Source organism: Poecilia reticulata, chromosome 8, assembly GCF_904066995.2.
Source record: "Poecilia reticulata chromosome 8, P_reticulata-male-v2, whole genome shotgun sequence".
NCBI lineage: Eukaryota > Metazoa > Chordata > Actinopteri > Cyprinodontiformes > Poeciliidae > Poecilia > Poecilia reticulata.
The window spans coordinates 26313635-26331102 of NC_088837.1; the positions used below are offsets into that span (position 1 = coordinate 26313635).

The 17468-nt window shown below is 46.5% G+C and overlaps 1 long non-coding RNA gene across 1 annotated transcript; it reads right to left on the reverse strand.

Annotated features, from left to right (window-relative positions):
* Positions 1–1163: 1163 nt before the first annotated feature.
* Positions 1164–4906, reverse strand: LOC108165970 (uncharacterized). The gene is made up of 2 exons (XR_014088790.1): positions 2500–4906; positions 1164–2375 (listed from the first exon to the last, which is right to left on the reverse strand). It is a non-coding gene; the product is annotated as an uncharacterized LOC108165970 (long non-coding RNA).
* Between the last annotated feature and the right edge of the window lie 12562 nt (positions 4907–17468).

The window sequence follows — 17468 nt, forward strand, 5'->3', positions numbered from 1 at the left end:
AACTGGATGCTTCACACCTGAAACGTGTTGAACTGACCAGATCTGGTTTCCTCCAGGTGTGAAGTCACTCAGGTGAGTCCTGGTGCGGCCGAACAGCCGGACCCGACCCGCTTCTTGATCTGGTCTCAGTCCGCTTCCAAACGAGTTCTGGTGTGAACAAACTGGCCTTGGTCCAAACCAATGACAGGAAATGGGCCTAACTTTGGACTTTACGGGCCTCCGTAGCTGCATCATGGTAGAAATGAGTGTTTGGTGTCGCTAGCGCTGCTGTGCATGCAGTGATTGGACCGAGTTTAATCTGGAGCGACCTGCGGTACCGTCTCGCTCCAGGGAGACGACTGGAATCGTCTGCACAACACATTTACGGAGGAATTTCCTTTGTCCGGGTATTTTGCAGGCGGACGGTCGCTCTGCTGAAGGTTCCTGCCCACTGTCGCCCCATCAGGACTAAGAACCAGAGTGAAACTTCACTGCATCCGGCATCATTAGGAAACTTTTAAAACGGAAAGTGAAGGAAAGTTTGTGTGATGTGAGTTTTACTTGCAGTGAAGCATTAAGTTAGCTAAGAGCGCTAATCGCTCTGTTTTCTCTCATCATCCTCTTCCAGAGGAGATGAAGAGCCCTTCGCTGTTTTTACACATCTGGAAGCTCACTGAGGGCCACGTTGCTAACTTCTGAGGGCTAATTGCTCCATGAGGTCTGAGAAATAATGGCTGCTTCAGCGAGCGCTAATGGCTTCCACTTCTGCATGCATTACAGTAAAATCCAGCAGCAGAGTGAACGTTTGCAGCCAAAGCCTCCTGGCTGCGTCCCCAGCCTGAAGGTTTCCTGACCGCAGCCACATGTCCAGCAGGCCCAGAGGACAAACTGCAGCTTCTTCAGAGACTCAAACAGCTGCTGGTCAGCTAAATAAAATGTCAGGAAACCGTGACAAAAACACTCCTCTTCCTCCACTGAAGGTAAATCTGCTCTTCAATAGTCCAGAAGCAGCTCAATTTAAAAACAATCGAGCTAAACGAGCTTTCAGGAGCGGCTATTCATCACCGACTTAATTAGCAGCATCACGTCTGCTTCGCTTCTCACTGAACGGTTTATTTCAAACGGTTCAGACACAAACACAGAGGAGAAAACACCAGGAAACACTGGACGTTACAAATCTGAGCTTCAGGAAACTAAATATTTATTAAAATATTGAATAAAGATTTATGGTCAAACCGTTAAAGTTTGTTTGAAGCCCAGAAAACAGGATTTAATCTGAGAAATAATCCAGTGAAGCTAAATGTTTGCTTCAACAGATCTCCATATCTGGGTCTCAGCTGCCACTTTATTAGGTACACCTCGGTACCATCAGCTCGGATCCGTTTTTCCTTCAGAACCACTGACCTCATCACATTCAGAGGTTTGGGTCCATGTGGATATGAAAGATGCATAAAGGCAACAACATTCAGGTTACTGTGGTGTTGAACCGCACAGCTGGTTTGACTGGTCCAAACTGGAGCCCAGATCATCATGTTTGTTCAGATGTGAAGCAGAACCAACAGGGACCGGGTCCGGTGAGACATGAGAACCATTCTGCATCAACTCCAGAACCAGAGGCTGGAAGGCTGCAGTTCATTACAGACGAGTTCAGGTCAGTTTTGATCATTTCACTCATCATCCGAGACGTTTTGCTGGTTTCCACTGGAGTCTCAGACTGGAACCTGGAGCCTGGAACCTGGAGCCTGGAACCTGGAGCCTGGAACCTGGAGCCTGGAACCTGGAGCCTGGAACCTGGAGCCTGGAACCTGGAGCCGGTTCAGTCTGCTGGTTTCCAGAGCAACACTGGAGTCTCAGCCTGGAGCCTGGAACCTGGAGCTTGGAACCTGGAGTCTGGAACCTGGAGCCTGGAACCTGGAGCCTGGAACCTGGAGCCTGGAACCTGGAACCTGGAGTCTGGAACCTGAAACCCGCAGCCTGGAGCCTGGAACCTGCAGCTTGGAACCTGGAGTCTGGAACCTGAAACCCGCAGCCTGGAACCTGGAACCCGGAGTCTGGAGCCTGGAGCCTGGAACCTGGAGCCGGTTCAGTCTGCTGGTTGAGTCTCTCGTTTCGTGTCTCGGCCCGTCAGAGACGTTGTGGCTCGTTGCTTTTCCGTCCTGCAGCCTCCTGGTTTCCAGCCTGACATTCGTTTTGCTGCTAATTGAACGTGAGCCGCTGACAGCCGTCTGAAATAATGAAGCCTCTTTTCTTTGCCTTTCTCCCCGGACGGCCTCGCTCTGCCGTCCACATCAAAGCGGATCAGAACCTGGAGGAATATTGATCTGACTGAGAGCTGCAGCGTTTACTGCGCCGGCTCTCGGAGCGAAGCGGCTTTCAGCCAGCTGAGGCTCAGGCTGCTGCGGCGTGAAGCAGGAAACGAGCACAGAAAGAGTCCATATGAATCACATCCATTCAACTCTTCATAAAAACTGAAGCATTTCAAAAACTAACCCTGACAATAATAGATATTTCATAACTTACAAACTCTTCCAGGGCCGCTCCCAGAACCTGCTGAGGGTGTCCGGACCCCCGGGGACGGATCTGTCCAAACGCCTGCAGAGGACAGCGGACTGGTTCCATCACTGCTCCAGCTCACCCACCTTCAATAGATCTCACACACACACACACACACACACACACACACACACACACACACACACACACACACACACACACATGCTCAGGTTTCACTGAACTGGCTCTTATTTCCTCTGGTAATTATCAACTAAATTCACCTAATGAGGAGCAGCTGTGCAAAAAGCTACATGCTAATTATTAAAATACTAAATAAATATTCATAAATAGTCAAAACTTTATTAAAGCTTCTCGTAAAGTGGAAATGATTCCAGCAGGAAGGCCTCGTTGTTACCTGGCGTCTCATTTAGATTGTCCCACTTCCTGTTTTTCTCCCACCTGCTCATTTGCTCACGTCTGTTTTAGCCAATAGTAAATCCCCCAGATTAACTTGGACTCGGTTCTGGTGCTGCTGTTTCCGTCGGTCCAGTCTGCTCAGCAGGTTCACTTACCGTCTGTGCAGTTCGGTCCAAAAACAACCAGAAACAGGAAACTGATCAGCAGGAGCATTTTATTAATTTTAAAACATTTTCTCACTGCAAAATAACTTTGATCTAGTTTCTGGTGTAAATATCTTATTACTGTTGAAATAAGACAAACTAATTTATCAGTACAGAAGCTTGTTTTTAGTAAATAATTTCTTAATATTGATGAAAAAGTTTATCAGCAGATAAATTAACGTATGACAGGAAAACATGTCTTGTTATAAGTGAAATAATCTGATAATGGAGGTGGAACTTTTTCATTAATATTAAGGAATTATTAACTTAAAATAAGCCTCTATTTCTGGCTGTTGTCGGTTAGTTTAGTCTTATTTTAAGATCGTTAAGATGTTGGAACCGGACCTGAAATGACTTGGTATAAAGGATTTTGTGTTTTTTCAGTGTTGACCCCAAACATGTAGTTTATTCAGTTGAAATGTGGTAGAAGTTTTAAATATAAAAGGATTTCTGTCACATAAACAGAAAACACCTCAACTGGTTTACAGATGCTCTGCAGGTCAGTTCGGTTTTGTTTTGGTTGAGTAAAATGTGAATAAAAAGCTGTCTGGTTTTAACAGTCTGGCTCTTTAATTTCTTAAAACAGGAGGTTAAATGTTGACCTTCTTCAAATGGCAGCCGTCTCCCGTCGGCTGTGAAAAAACTTCCTCTGAAATACAAAAGCAGATTGTTTAGAAAATTTGCATGGAGTGTTTCTGGTCTCCGGAGGATGAATCCTAACATTTCTTCACCCTTTGACCTTTGCTGTGTGACCCCGCTGGCAGCTCCGTTCCTAATGAACCCAAATTATCAGGGAGAAGGAAACTGAAGGGCTGCTCTTAGATTTGCATACTAATGTTCCCCAGAGGTTAGACCCTTCCCTTTGTGAGCTCTTGATTTAATTTTCTTGGCTCCTTCCTCACTAATGAATCTCTTTCTATTTGTGCAGCAGTTTAAGCCTCAGTTCTCCCATCCATGCAACGTCAGAAACATTTCAGGAGAAACTTCCTCAAAGTTTTTCACAAAAATATTTAGTGTAAATATTTTATCTGTATTTACACAAAAACACAGATGAAATCCTTCACGACGTTGAAGACGTTTCTCAGCCCGTCGGTGTTAATTCACTGATTCCTGTTGGATTGAGGAGTTTCTGCTGTTCAGAAGTGAAGCTTTAGAGGCTCTTCAAACCTCACACACACGTTCAAAATGTAAATGTGCTCAGAATTATTCACTCTGCTGCCCCACATGCAACATGACCACCTTTTCCATCAGTCGGCTTCTGTTAACAGGAGAAACATCAGCATGTCAGACCTGCTGGCATTTACTGCTGTTTATCTGCTTGATGTTAAGTCTGAAACAAAAGACAAAATGTTATATGTGGCATAAAGAATTGTAGCTTAATTTCTGGAATACACACATGAAACCAACATATCTTTTCCTTGTTTCATAATTCATAATGCTTCACACGTTTCTTCATCAAGCTGAGATCTTATTGGTTCCTGTAAAGTCAGTTTAAACCAAACTCCGTTTTCCTAAAAGGTCCAATTTGTTGGGGAAGTGTGAATGTGTAGCAGAACTCTAACGCTAACACAACCAAAGCTAACGTGTTAGCCTAGCGCTAGCAGAGGAATCCTCCAACCGCTAAAATCCTCCATCTTGTTTCCATCTGGTGAAGAAGGAAGTTGCTCTCAGTGTCTTCAGTGGTTCTGGGTGCAGCGCCCCCACAGGCCAGGAGGGGAACAGGCTGGTCTGACTCAGAGCCGCAGCAGCTGCAGGTGGAGCAGATGATGGAGTTCTGGTTCTAAAACAGCCTGAATTTTCTTCAGTTTTGAGTTTTTCTGAGTTTTTCTGTGACAGTTTGTGTTGATCTCTGAACCAGGTTTCTCTGAGCCTTCGGTCAATCAACTGCTGCAATTTAAAAAATGTTTTGTTTCCATTTTAAATTGATTCACTGAAACTGATACATTTTTGGAGGATTTTCTTATTTACTGAAATTCACAATCACATGATACGAATTCTACTTTTTTATGATTTAGCATTTTACACAAGCATCTAAATATTGGAGCTTTTTGTACCAAATGAGGAGGAATCAGAAATGACCTGAACCTGTGCAGCTGTCAGTTCCTCTGCACACAGCTTGTATTTGCATGTTGAGACGTTTATTCATCAGGTCTGCACATTCAGGAGGTTCAGCTTATCATCTCCAGACATTTTGCTCACACAGCCGCTTGGAGATTTTTCTACTCAGGCTGAGCCGCTGATGGAAATCTGGAGTTTTGATAAACTGGGAAAATGTGAGACATTGTTTGTGTGTTTTTCTTCCTGCTCTGAGCCGTTATTTATGTTCACTCAGGACGAAAGAGAAAACTGTGTCTGTGTGTGTGAAAGCTGAAAAATACCCAGAGAGAAGGAGCAGCGTGTGTGTACTCTGGAAGCACTGCATCTTAGATTATTGATTTTTGATAACGGTTAAATAATCAAACTGCTTCCTGCTTCACGTCCTCAGAGGACAAACGTCCCATCAGTCCAGATCAGTTTCCTTCTGGAGCCAGAGCAGGGAGGCATCCGGACTCTCCCAGCAAACATGGCAGTCGACTTAAAAAGTAATTTATTCAGTTGACGGGAGCTGAGGAAGATTGATGTTCATATTTCATCCATCAATGGTTTTCATAATTCACCAGCCTGGTGGATGGATGCTGGTCAGAGCTGGTCAAGCACGACACGGCGAGTACATCCTGCTCAGGCGGCGAACTGAGGATCCAACCTCACAGCGAGGAAAGCCAGTCTGAGTCCGTCTGCAGCACAGGGAAACGGCAACGGGACGGCAACAGGATGGCGACAGCAACAGGACGGCAACAGGATGGCAACAGCAACGGCAACAGGACGGCGACGGCAACAGGATGGCAACAGGACGGCGACGGCAACAGGACGGCAACAGGACGGCGACGGCAAGAGGACGGCGACAGCAACAGCAATGGCAACAGGACAGCAACAGGACGGCAACAGCAACAGGACGGCAACAGGATGGCAACAGCAACGGCAACAGGACGGCGACAGCAACAGGACGGCAACAGGATGGCAACAGCAACGGCAACAGGACGGCGACAGCAACAGGACGGCAACAGGATGGCAACAGCAACAGGACGGCAACAGCAACAGGACGGCGACGGCAACAGGATGGCAACAGGACGGCAACAGCAACAGCAACAGGACGGCAACAGCAACAGGACGGCGACGGCAACAGGACGGCAACAGCAACAGGACGGCGACAGCAAGAGGACGGCGACAGCAACAGCAATGGCAACAGGACAGCAACAGGACGGCGACAGCAACGGCAACAGGACGGCGACAGCAACAGCAATGGCAACAGGACAGCAACAGGACGGCAACAGGATGGCGACAGCAACAGGACGGCAACAGGATGGCAACAGCAACGCCAACAGGACGGCGACAGCAAGAGGACAGCGACAGCAACAGAACAGCAACAGCAATGGCAACAGGACAGCAACAGCAACGTCAACAGGACGGCGACGGCAACAGGACGGCGACGGCAACAGCAATGGCAACAGGACAGCAACAGCAACGGCAACAAGACGGCAACAGCAATTGCAACAGCAACAGCAATGGCAACGGCAACAGCAACGCTGCAGTCACTGACAGGATGAGGAACCAGCACCGGCAAAACTTTAGTTACAATTAGATTAAATAAAAACCTGGTTTTCCTTCTGTGAATATTCATCATGCTATTTCTGTTACGGCAGCGGTCGGCCATATTGAAACGGTCGGCCATATTGAAACGGTCAGCCATATTGAAACGGTCAGCCATTTTGAAACGGTCAGCCATATTGAAACAGGGCGTCTACAGATTCTGCCCCAAATTCCCCCCTGGGCCTCCAGGATCCAGAGGCCAAAGACAGGAGGCTCAGATTTAGGAGGGGCAGTCTGGGTCTGGTTCTGGTCCTGGTTCTGGTTCTGGGTGTGGTTCTGGTTCAGGTCCTGGTTGTGGGTGTGGTTCTGGTCCTGGTCTTGGTTCTGGGTCTGGTTCAGGTCCTGGTTGTGGGTGTGGTTCTGGTCCTGGTTCTGGTCTTGGTTCTGGTCCTGGGTCTGGTTCAGGTCCTGGTTCTGGGTCTGGTCCTGGCTCTAAGTCTGGTGCTGGTTGTGGGTCTGGTCCTGGTTCTGGGTCTGGGTCTGGTTCTGGTTCTGGTCTTGGTTCTGGGTCTGGTTCAGGTCCTGGTTGTGGGTGTGGTTCTGGTCCTGGTTCTGGTCTTGGTTCTGGTCCTGGGTCTGGTTCAGGTCCTGGTTCTGGGTCTGGTCCTGGTTCTAAGTCTGGTGCTGGTTGTGGGTCTGGTCCTGGTTCTGGGTCTGGGTCTGGTTCTGGTTCTGGTCTTGGTCCTGGTTCTGGTCATGGGTCTGCTTCTGGTTCTGGTCCTATGGTCCTGGTTCAGGTCCTGGTTGTGGGTCTAGTTCTGGTCCTGGTTCTGGTCCTATGGTCCTGGTTCAGGTCCTGGTTGTGGGTCTAGTTCTGGTCCTGGTTCAGGTCCTGGTTGTGGGTCTAGTTCTGGTCCTGGTTCTGGTCCTATGGTTCTGGTTTTGGGTCGGTCCGACCCGCCTCCGGTCCAAACTCAGAGCAGAAGTCAGCATAAAATCGTGGATCCTGTTTAATGGAGGCCTGTTGCCATGGCGACCAGGCAGGAGGATCTCTTGTAACTGTTGCTTCATTCATAAAACCTTAAAGTTGGTTTTTCCTCATAAACGGCTCTGATCTGTTCAGACTGTTTCCATTTAGCTTCATGGAGGTTTGATGTTTGCTAACTAAACTCTGAGATTAACATTTATACTTTTAGCTGTTTTGTCTCAGCGTCTGACATTTGGGATTATTTTAGAGACAGAAATGATCCGGAATCATCTTCCTGTTTGCTGATTGATCATCTTCATGTAGTCATGTAAGAGGTAGCTCTTCTCAGACCGACGGGCAGCAGCCGTTTTATGCTCACTCGTGGAGATTTCATCAAGAAGTGTCAGCCGAAGAGCTGAAGGCCTCTGGGTGAGCGGCTGACCCGAGGTCAGATTTAATCTGCTGGATTGAGGCCGACTGCAGTCAGAGGGTAAATGTCAGAGTTTAGTCCAAACCTACGGAGGCGGCGCGGTGAAAAGCTTCGGGAAAAACAAGCGACAAACGGTTTACGTCTGGAGCAAACTAATCCAGGAGGATCTGAAACAAAAACACTCATCCAAAAATCTGTGAGTGTGTGTGTGTGTGTGTGTGTGTGGGGTTATGGGGTCCATGGCTCCTTGTGGGGACATTTTCTTGGTCCCTATGGGGGAAATAGTTGTTTTTGGGTTAGTGGTTAGGTCTGTGATGGGTAGGTTTAGGGTAAAGGTTATGCTGTAGAAATTAATGGAAGTCAATGTGAAGTCCCCACAAGTGATGAAAACACGACTGTGTGCGCGCGTGTGTGTGTGTACAGAAGTGGAGCCCACACAGAAACCATAAACAAGATTTAAACACCTTCTCCCTGCAGACCCAGCATGTCTGTCTGGTATCTGTTATCCATTTGAGTTCACACACACACACACACACACACACACACACACACACACACACTCTCCCTGTGTGTCGTTACAATCCAACATGCTATCAAACCTTTTTCTTCAATGTGACAATCGGCAGGAGTTCTGGAGATGCCGGTGGGTTTTACAGGACCGGTGGTTCTGTTGGTTCTGATCACCTCCATCTGTCTGCACCTTCTGCTGGTGTCACTCGCTCAGAAACCAGGCAGCAACATCACCACCGAGTCTGTTCACCTGCTGAATTCTCCAAACTTCTCTCTGCTGAATGCAAAGCTAACATCTGAATACTGAATAATGTTTTAACTTATTCTGCAGAATATCCCGCTTGTAATGTTCATATATATTTTTTTATGTGATATTTGTAAATTAAAGGCCTGTCTGGCCTTTAATTATCATTGTTTGATTTTTGTTTCTGTCTAAAATCAATATGCACGTCTTCAGTTTTCTGTACATTTAATAGGAGAAAATAATTATTACAGCATCGACCAGAGGACCGCGGATTGTTCTTCACCATGGAGGATCGTCTGCACGTCGTCATGCAGCAGAGGAGACGAAACCTGGTGGAAAATCACATTTAATCAATGATTTAATGATTTAATGAAATGTGCCGCTGATAGGATCATTAAAACAGTGCTGCATGTTTGTGCAGACATGAACTGCAGTGGGAAAATGCTCCGAACCGCAGCAGGGATGTGAATATTTACCGAGTCGTTCAGCTGCTGGAAGCTTCATTCAGTGATCTATTAAATGTGAATTTGATTATGACTTCAGTGTTTTCCACTAAAGCTCCTCCGTCATGTCAGTCACTGCTGAGCTGAGGAGGAACCAACAAACTGCTGCTGAGGTTTCCTCTGACAGTCGGCCATCTTGTAGTCGCCACCAGAGAAGTCTGCAGCTCTTATTTCCTGCAGCTCTGATTCGGATGACTTCCAGTGTCTTTGTTCTGGGCTGCAGTCCAGCCGGAGGCTGCAGGATGATGCATCGAGGCGCTTTATTAATGTGAAATGTTGTCTGTGCCGCGGCGCTGAGACTCATCCTGCAGGAGGAGCAACATCACCACAAGGCAGCGCCTCCATCAAACCCTCCGCTTCAGCGCAGCCTGATCCCCACACATCACTTCAGCTCATGCTGTAAAATAACAGAAATTAATGGTGCTGTCTGTCTGACTTTCGCTACACATCTAACAGGAAACTTCACGCCTTCAGGAGGATTTTCCTCATATACGCAACAAACTGAGCTTCTGCTCAGCGTGTAAAACAAGCCGACGCTCCTGCAGCTGGTCAGAGGTGGAGCCTTTGGTATAGTCAAAGTAATAAGCAGCAGTGCAGCGACTCACTGCATGCTGCTTTATGCCTCCAGTACGGAGATTATCGTGAGCTAAGAGCTAATCCTGCTGTCTGCGCAGTCATTTTGGTCATAATGAGCATAAAACAATAAACGGATTGTTCATCTTCAAACGCTGCAGGAAAAACCAAACAGTTCAAGTACAGATGCAGGTCAATAAATCAGAAAATCTGATTCAAAATGCATAAAAGTTGATTAAATAAATAAATAATAAGGTCGTATTATAAATTTAATAATATGACCTTATTAAGTTGTATTACAGAACAGTGTAAAAAGCTGTAAAAGTCCAGCATGCTATCAAACGGTGAGATAGAGAACAGGAACAATCAGAGCCTGAAACAAGCAGGAAGCTCTTCTCTGCTTCCTGCTCTGCTTCCTGTTTCCTGTTCTGCTTCCTGCTCTGCTTCCTGCTCTGCTTCCTGTTTCCTGCTCTGCTTCCTGCTTCCTTCTCTGCTTCCTGCTTCCTTCTCTGCTTCCTGTTTCCTGCTCTGCTTCCTGCTCTGCTTCCTGCTTCCTTCTCTGCTTCCTGCTCTGCTTCCTGTTTCCTGCTCTGTTTCCTGCTCTGCTTCCTTCTCTGCTTCCTGTTTCCTGCTCTGCTTCCTTCTCTGCTTCCTGTTTCCTGCTCTGTTTCCTGCTCTGTTTCCTGTTCTGCTTCCTGCTCTGCTTCCTGTTCTGCTTCCTGCTTCCTTCTCTGCTTCCTGTTCTGCTTCCTTCTCTGCTTCCTGTTTCCTGCTCTGCTTCCTGCTCTGCTTCCTGTTTCCTGCTCTGTTTCCTGCTTCCTGCTTCCTGCTCTGTTTCCTGTTCTGCTTCCTGCTCTGCTTCCTGTTCTGCTTCCTGCTTCCTTCTCTGCTTCCTGTTTCCTGTTCTGCTTCCTTCTCTGCTTCCTGTTTCCTGCTCTGTTTCCTGCTTCCTTCTCTGCTTCCTGCTCTGCTTCCTGTTCTGCTTCCTGCTTCCTTCTCTGCTTCCTGTTCTGCTTCCTTCTCTGCTTCCTGTTCTGCTTCCTGTTTCCTGTTCTGCTTCCTGTTTCCTGCTTCCTGCTCTGCTTCCTGTTCTGCTTCCTGTTTCCTGTTCTGCTTCCTTCTCTGCTTCCTGTTTCCTGTTCTGCTTCCTTCTCTGCTTCCTGTTTCCTGCTCTGCTTCCTGTTTCCTGCTTCCTGCTCTGCTTCCTGTTCTGCTTCCTGTTTCCTGCTCTGCTTCCTTCTCTGCTTCCTGTTTCCTGCTCTGTTTCCTTCTCTTCTTCCTGTTTCCTGCTCTGTTTCCTGCTCTTCTTCCTGTTTCCTGCTCTGCTTCCTTCTCTGCTTCCTGTTTCCTGCTCTGCTTCCTTCTCTGCTTCCTGCTCTGCTTCCTGTTTCCTGCTCTGTTTCCTGTTTCCTTCTCTGCTTCCTGTTTCCTGCTCTGTTTCCTGCTCTGCTTCCTTCTCTGCTTCCTGTTTCCTGCTCTGTTTCCTGCTCTGTTTCCTGCTTCCTTCTCTGCTTCCTGCTCTGCTTCCTGTTCTGCTTCCTGCTCTCCTTCCTGTTTCCTTCTCTGCTTCCTGTTTCCTGCTCTGCTTCCTGTTCCGCTTCCTGCTTCCTTCTCTGCTTCCTGTTTCCTGCTCTTCTTCCTGCTCTGCTTCCTGCTCTGGAGGCTCCATGCCCGTGTTCCTCCCGGCTGCAGCAGCAGCACTGAGGTCGTTATCAGGCTGTAGATGTTCAATTAGCAGCAGATCACTGAGCTGTTGTTGGACACAGAGTCCAAGGTGGAACAAGGTTCTGGACATCTGGAGTCCAGGGGGAGCCAGAGGCTGAGCGCCGACATCTGCTCATCAGCAGCATCACACACAGAGACACACACACAGCATCACACACAGCATCACACACAGCATCACACACACACAGAGACACACACACAGCATCACACACACACAGAGACACACACACAGCATCACACACACACAGAGACACACACACAGCATCACACACACACAGAGACACACAGAGCATCACACACACACAGCATCACACACAGCATCACACACAGAGAGACACACACACAGCATCACACACACACAGAGACACACAGAGCATCACACACACACACAGAGACACACAGAGCATCACACACAGCATCACACACAGAGAGACACACACACAGCATCACACACAGCATCACACACACACAGAGACACACACACAGAGCATCACACACAGCATCACACACAGAGAGACACACACACAGCATCACACACAGCATCACACACACACAGAGACACACACACAGCATCACACACACACAGAGACACACAGAGCATCACACACACACAGAGAGACACACACACAGCATCACACACAGCATCACACACACACAGAGACACACAGAGCATCACACACACACAGAGACACACAGAGCATCACACACAGCATCACACACACACAGAGACACACAGAGCATCACACACACACAGAGACACACAGAGCATCACACACAGCATCACACACACAGAGACACACACACAGCATCACACACAGCATCACACACAGAGAGACACACACAGCATCACACACACACAGAGACACACACACAGCATCACACACACACAGAGACACACACACAGCATCACACACACACAGAGACACACACAGCATCACACACAGAGACACACACACAGCATCACACACAGCATCACACACAGAGACACACACACAGCATCACACACACACAGAGACACACACAGAGACACACACACAGCATCACACACAGAGACACACACACAGAGAGACACACACAGCATCACACACACACAGAGACACACACACAGCATCACACACACACAGAGACACACACAGAGACACACACACAGCATCACACACAGAGACACACACACAGCATCACACACAGAGACACACACACAGCATCACACACACAGACACACACACAGCATCACACACACAGCATCACACACACAGCATCACACACACACACAGAGACACACACAGCATCACACACACAGACACACACACAGCATCACACACACAGCATCACACACACAGCATCACACACACACACAGAGACACACACAGCATCACACACACAGCACTCTGACTGCACTGTAAAACATATTTAGTTCTCTTTACTTGAAAAACAAGGTGAACTTGTTGCCTCAGGTTCAGTAAAAATGTTTCATGTTTCCAGACACGTTGAGACATTTTATAGCAGAATCAAGAGACTCTGTTACCTTTGGTTGTTACAAAACTGATGTTTGTACCAAATATGAATTAAATCAACTTCCTCATTTAACTCTTTCAAATTAAATCTGTCCCTTTAAGAAGCTCCTGCTCTTCCTGAAGCTCCGCCTCCAGGAAGTCGTCCCAACATGGCTCCTCTATTAAAACCCTTTAACGACGTTTTTAACCAGCTGCTCTGAGCAGCAGCTCCTATAATGAGCTCAGCAGCTGTTTGCTAATTGCTGCTGGCTAGTCTGAAGGAGCTGCTCTGTGAGGCAGAAGCTCTGAAGCTGCAGCTCTCAGGAGGAGCTGCGCCTCGAAGGCGGGGCTAGATCCTCCCAGGCGTTTCGCACAGCTGAATGGTTGCCATGGAGATGACTTCTCCAACATGGAAGAATCAAGGCTGCAGGTGAAAAACATTTCATCATGAAGCATGTCACATGTGACTGTCCCTTTAAATTAACCCACTGAGTAAAATGAACCTATGCAGCTTTAGTAAGAGTTTAATTTAATAAATAAAGTGTTTATTACAATTACATGAAATGATTAAAGTAAACAAAACCTCCAGAAATTCACCGGACTCAGATGAAATCTGTGACATTCACTCACGTTTTCCAGTTAAACATGAAGTCAGGGTTTACAGTGCAGCGGTGGCTGATGGGAAGGCGGCAGATGAAACTGGGCTGCAGTGCAGTAGATCCTCAGCGGAGGAAACCTACATCCTCCACTGATAACCTGCATATCAAGCTCTCAATCTGCCACACGCTGAAGCGGGAAATAAATAGCCTTCATGTTGGCCAGAGAGAGTTCTCCTTGTCCGCAAAGAGGCGAATGGCGGCCGCGGTGAAAGTGGGACGAGCTGCTGCGGAGGGATGAGGAGGGCAGTGGGGCAGGAGGAGGAGGGCCGGTCCGCCCTCTGCATGCCTCGGTCCGCCGCAGCGCCACCTTCAGCTGCAGGCCGGTAAAGCAGTCAGAGGAAACGGCTCCGGGTCATTTCGTTCCCTGACTGGGCCCTCATCCTGAAAGGAGTCGCTCCTCCACACCAATTTAGAGCTGGCCCATAATTATAGACGCGTCAGAACTGATTTTCATCAACCAGCGCGATCCGGCAGGAATGGTAATGAGTCCCCAACCGGAGTTAATCAGCTGCAAGCGGCCGCAGCGTTTCGCTGCTTGGCTGCGCGTCCCGACACGTAAAGTCAATCCTTCCGCCTCCAGCAGCTTCTTTTGTTTTTTAGTCAAAGTTTATGTCCGCCTGCTTCACTTAATTAGAGGAACTATTTCTTCTGGACAGGCCTCCCAGAGGGTCGCGGATTCAGAAAAACCCTCCAGCTGATGGGAGTTTCTGCTCATTTTAATGCGCTTTACTGAAGGATCTTTGAAATGAAATATTAACAAACAGCTTTCAGAGTTTAATAAACAACGATAAATTACAAAATTGTGAGATATACAATCAAAGCTAACGAACATCTCCAAATAAAGCAAACAACTATGCATATGTAAGATATTTTATTAGTAATTTCTTTCTGCAGGTCTATTTTGTTATTGGAAAGTTTTGCAATATTCAAACCCGCAATTTATCAAGATATGCAAATCAGAGCTGGACCACCAGACATATTAGTCTTTACAGAATTACACTATTAAAAATATAAACAAGGGCACAAAGCAACCTTATAGTGACTGTAGTCTATAAAACAAAGATCTGCCTGTTTGCTGAGTGGAGATGAAGACGGTTCGGTCAGGGCAGCAGAGCTGCAGCAAACTTTAACTGGAACTGCAGAAAAAATAAAAAATAAAGGCAAATATTGAATAGTTAATGTCACCATGAGAAAAGCTACTGAGTTTTGCTTAAAAAACTTTTTTTCTCACATGACGTCGTGGGCAGGGCCCAAAATCACAACAAAAGATTTCTGATATGGGCAAATAAATGTTTATGTTTGGCAAATAATTTTTTAAGTTCAAGAGACAAAAATGAGTTATTTTTTAAAAAAAAGTTATTTAAACAAAGCATTTTGTTTTTAAAAAAGAAATTATTACAATTCCAAAAATGTTGATTATAATTTTATTTTACTTAACTGAGATTAGTTTTTTTTTTCCATTGAATAATTAGGAAACAAATTTAACTTCATCCTCTGTGAACCAGAAACTTAAAGTCTGGTTGAGTTTTTTCCTTCATTAATGATAAACTTTTATTACATTCATTATATCCATCATGGTAATACAGGGTGAGTTATTTTTAATTCTAAATCAATATCCTTGTTGGACTTTTATTTAAGTGCTTATTTTCCTTCAAGATACATTTACATAACGCCAGAATAAATGAAATGTACATTATGCAGCAAAGGAAATTAGAAGATCGGACATAAATCCATTATGGAGATGATCGGTTCTGGACGGGCGATGTGCCTTATTGCAGAAGCGATACTGAAGAATGCACATGTACATGTTATTATGTCAGAAGAGGGCTTAGGAAATAATAATACCAAAATATAATAAAAAAATAAATAAATTTCACCAAAAGGGCACTTGGGGGCAAGAAGCAAAAGGGACAGGTGCTCACGCCCCCTCAGAACCCCCCTCTGCACGTGCCTGTTATAATGCTAAGTATGCAGGAGTATCTAATAAATCCCATTGTTGGTTTTAATGAAAACACATTTAAGATTTAGATATTGATCAGATGAGAAGATGGACAGAGTTAAATCCAGCTGGAGCAACAAAAATGCTTTTTAAAACGTCAGCACACCTCTGCTAACATGCTAATGTGCTAATAGCAGAGCTAACTAGCACGTTGGCGCTTTTGCTAACGTTGAAAACCCCTTCATTAATGTTTCTGTGTAACTTCTAAAGAGCTAATTTACTCGGCTGTTGCGTAAACTTTCAGCAGAATAAAGTTCAGCATCTGTGTTGAAGTTCTGGATATCGACTTCTCAAATATTAAAGTAGCTACAAGTGCTATAGCTCTTATTCTGTACCCAGAATGCATCACTGTAAAACAACAGCTGTGCTTTCTGACAGAAGCAGCGCTGGGTTTAAATCTGTTGAGGGCGAGAAACCTGCATGGTGGGTATTAACGTGGAGAAATTAGCACGTTAGCATTAGCTTCCACTGAATGTCATGTGAGTGTAGCGCTTGGTGCTTTTCTGTTAGCACAGCTACATTTAAAGCTAGCAGTGCTAACAACTGCTGAAGGTATTCAATAAGGAACGTGCGACTAAAGTCCAAAAACATTTTTCATTTGTTTCTTTTCACAGGAACCTGGTTACCGATGTGAGGGAACCAAAGGGGAAGTGGAGATCCTGGTACCAGCTCAGCAGGCAGCGGTTCCGCCTCAGACCCGATCACCTGTAGAACAACCGTTTGTTGGTGCTGCTGGTTCAGATCCAGCAGAATAACACATAATGACTGCTGGACTGAAACCTGCTTCTGCTTCAGATCCAGCAGAATAACACATAATGGCTGCTGGACTGAAACCTGCTTCTGCTTCAGATCCAGCAGAATAACACATAATGGCTGCTGGACTGAAACCTGCTTCTGATCCAGCAGAATAACACATAATGGCTGCTGGACTGAAACCTGCTGCTGGTTCAGATCCAGCAGAATAACACATAATGGCTGCTGGACTGAAACCTGCTGCTGGTTCAGATCCAGCAGAATAACACATAATGGCTGCTGGACTGAAACCTGCTGCTGGTTCAGATCCAGCAGAATAACACATAATGGCTGCTGGACTGAAACCTGCTGCTGGTTCAGATCCAGCAGAATAACACATAATGGCTGCTGGACTGAAACCTGCTGCTGGTTCAGATCCAGCAGAATAACACATAATGGCTGCTGGACTGAAACCTGCTGCTGGTTCAGATCCAGCAGAATAACACATAATGACTGCTGGACTGAAACCTGCTGCTGGTTCAGCAGGGAAGGAATCAAGTTAAACCTTAAAAACCCTGAATCATTATGACATGAAGAGCCTTTGACCTCGTTAGGTCGGTAGTTTGATCCACTTTAGTTTGGATCACAGCGTAGAAATGACCCGTTTCTGTTATTCCATGTGTTGTTGCTGAATGAGCCTCGTGTTTCACCAACATGTCGGCTCTAACAAGCTGAATCTTTACCTTTCATGTCTCCTGCTGGAAGAACAGAAAACTTCCAGCTCAGCTCATGCTGGACTCGGCCGTTGTTCCACTAATGAGCGGTCCGGTTGGTTCCGACCGGCAGCAGCTGACTGCACACGGATCCCCGACGCCAGCGCCGCTGACAGCCGGCTCTAAGTAGGACACACACCG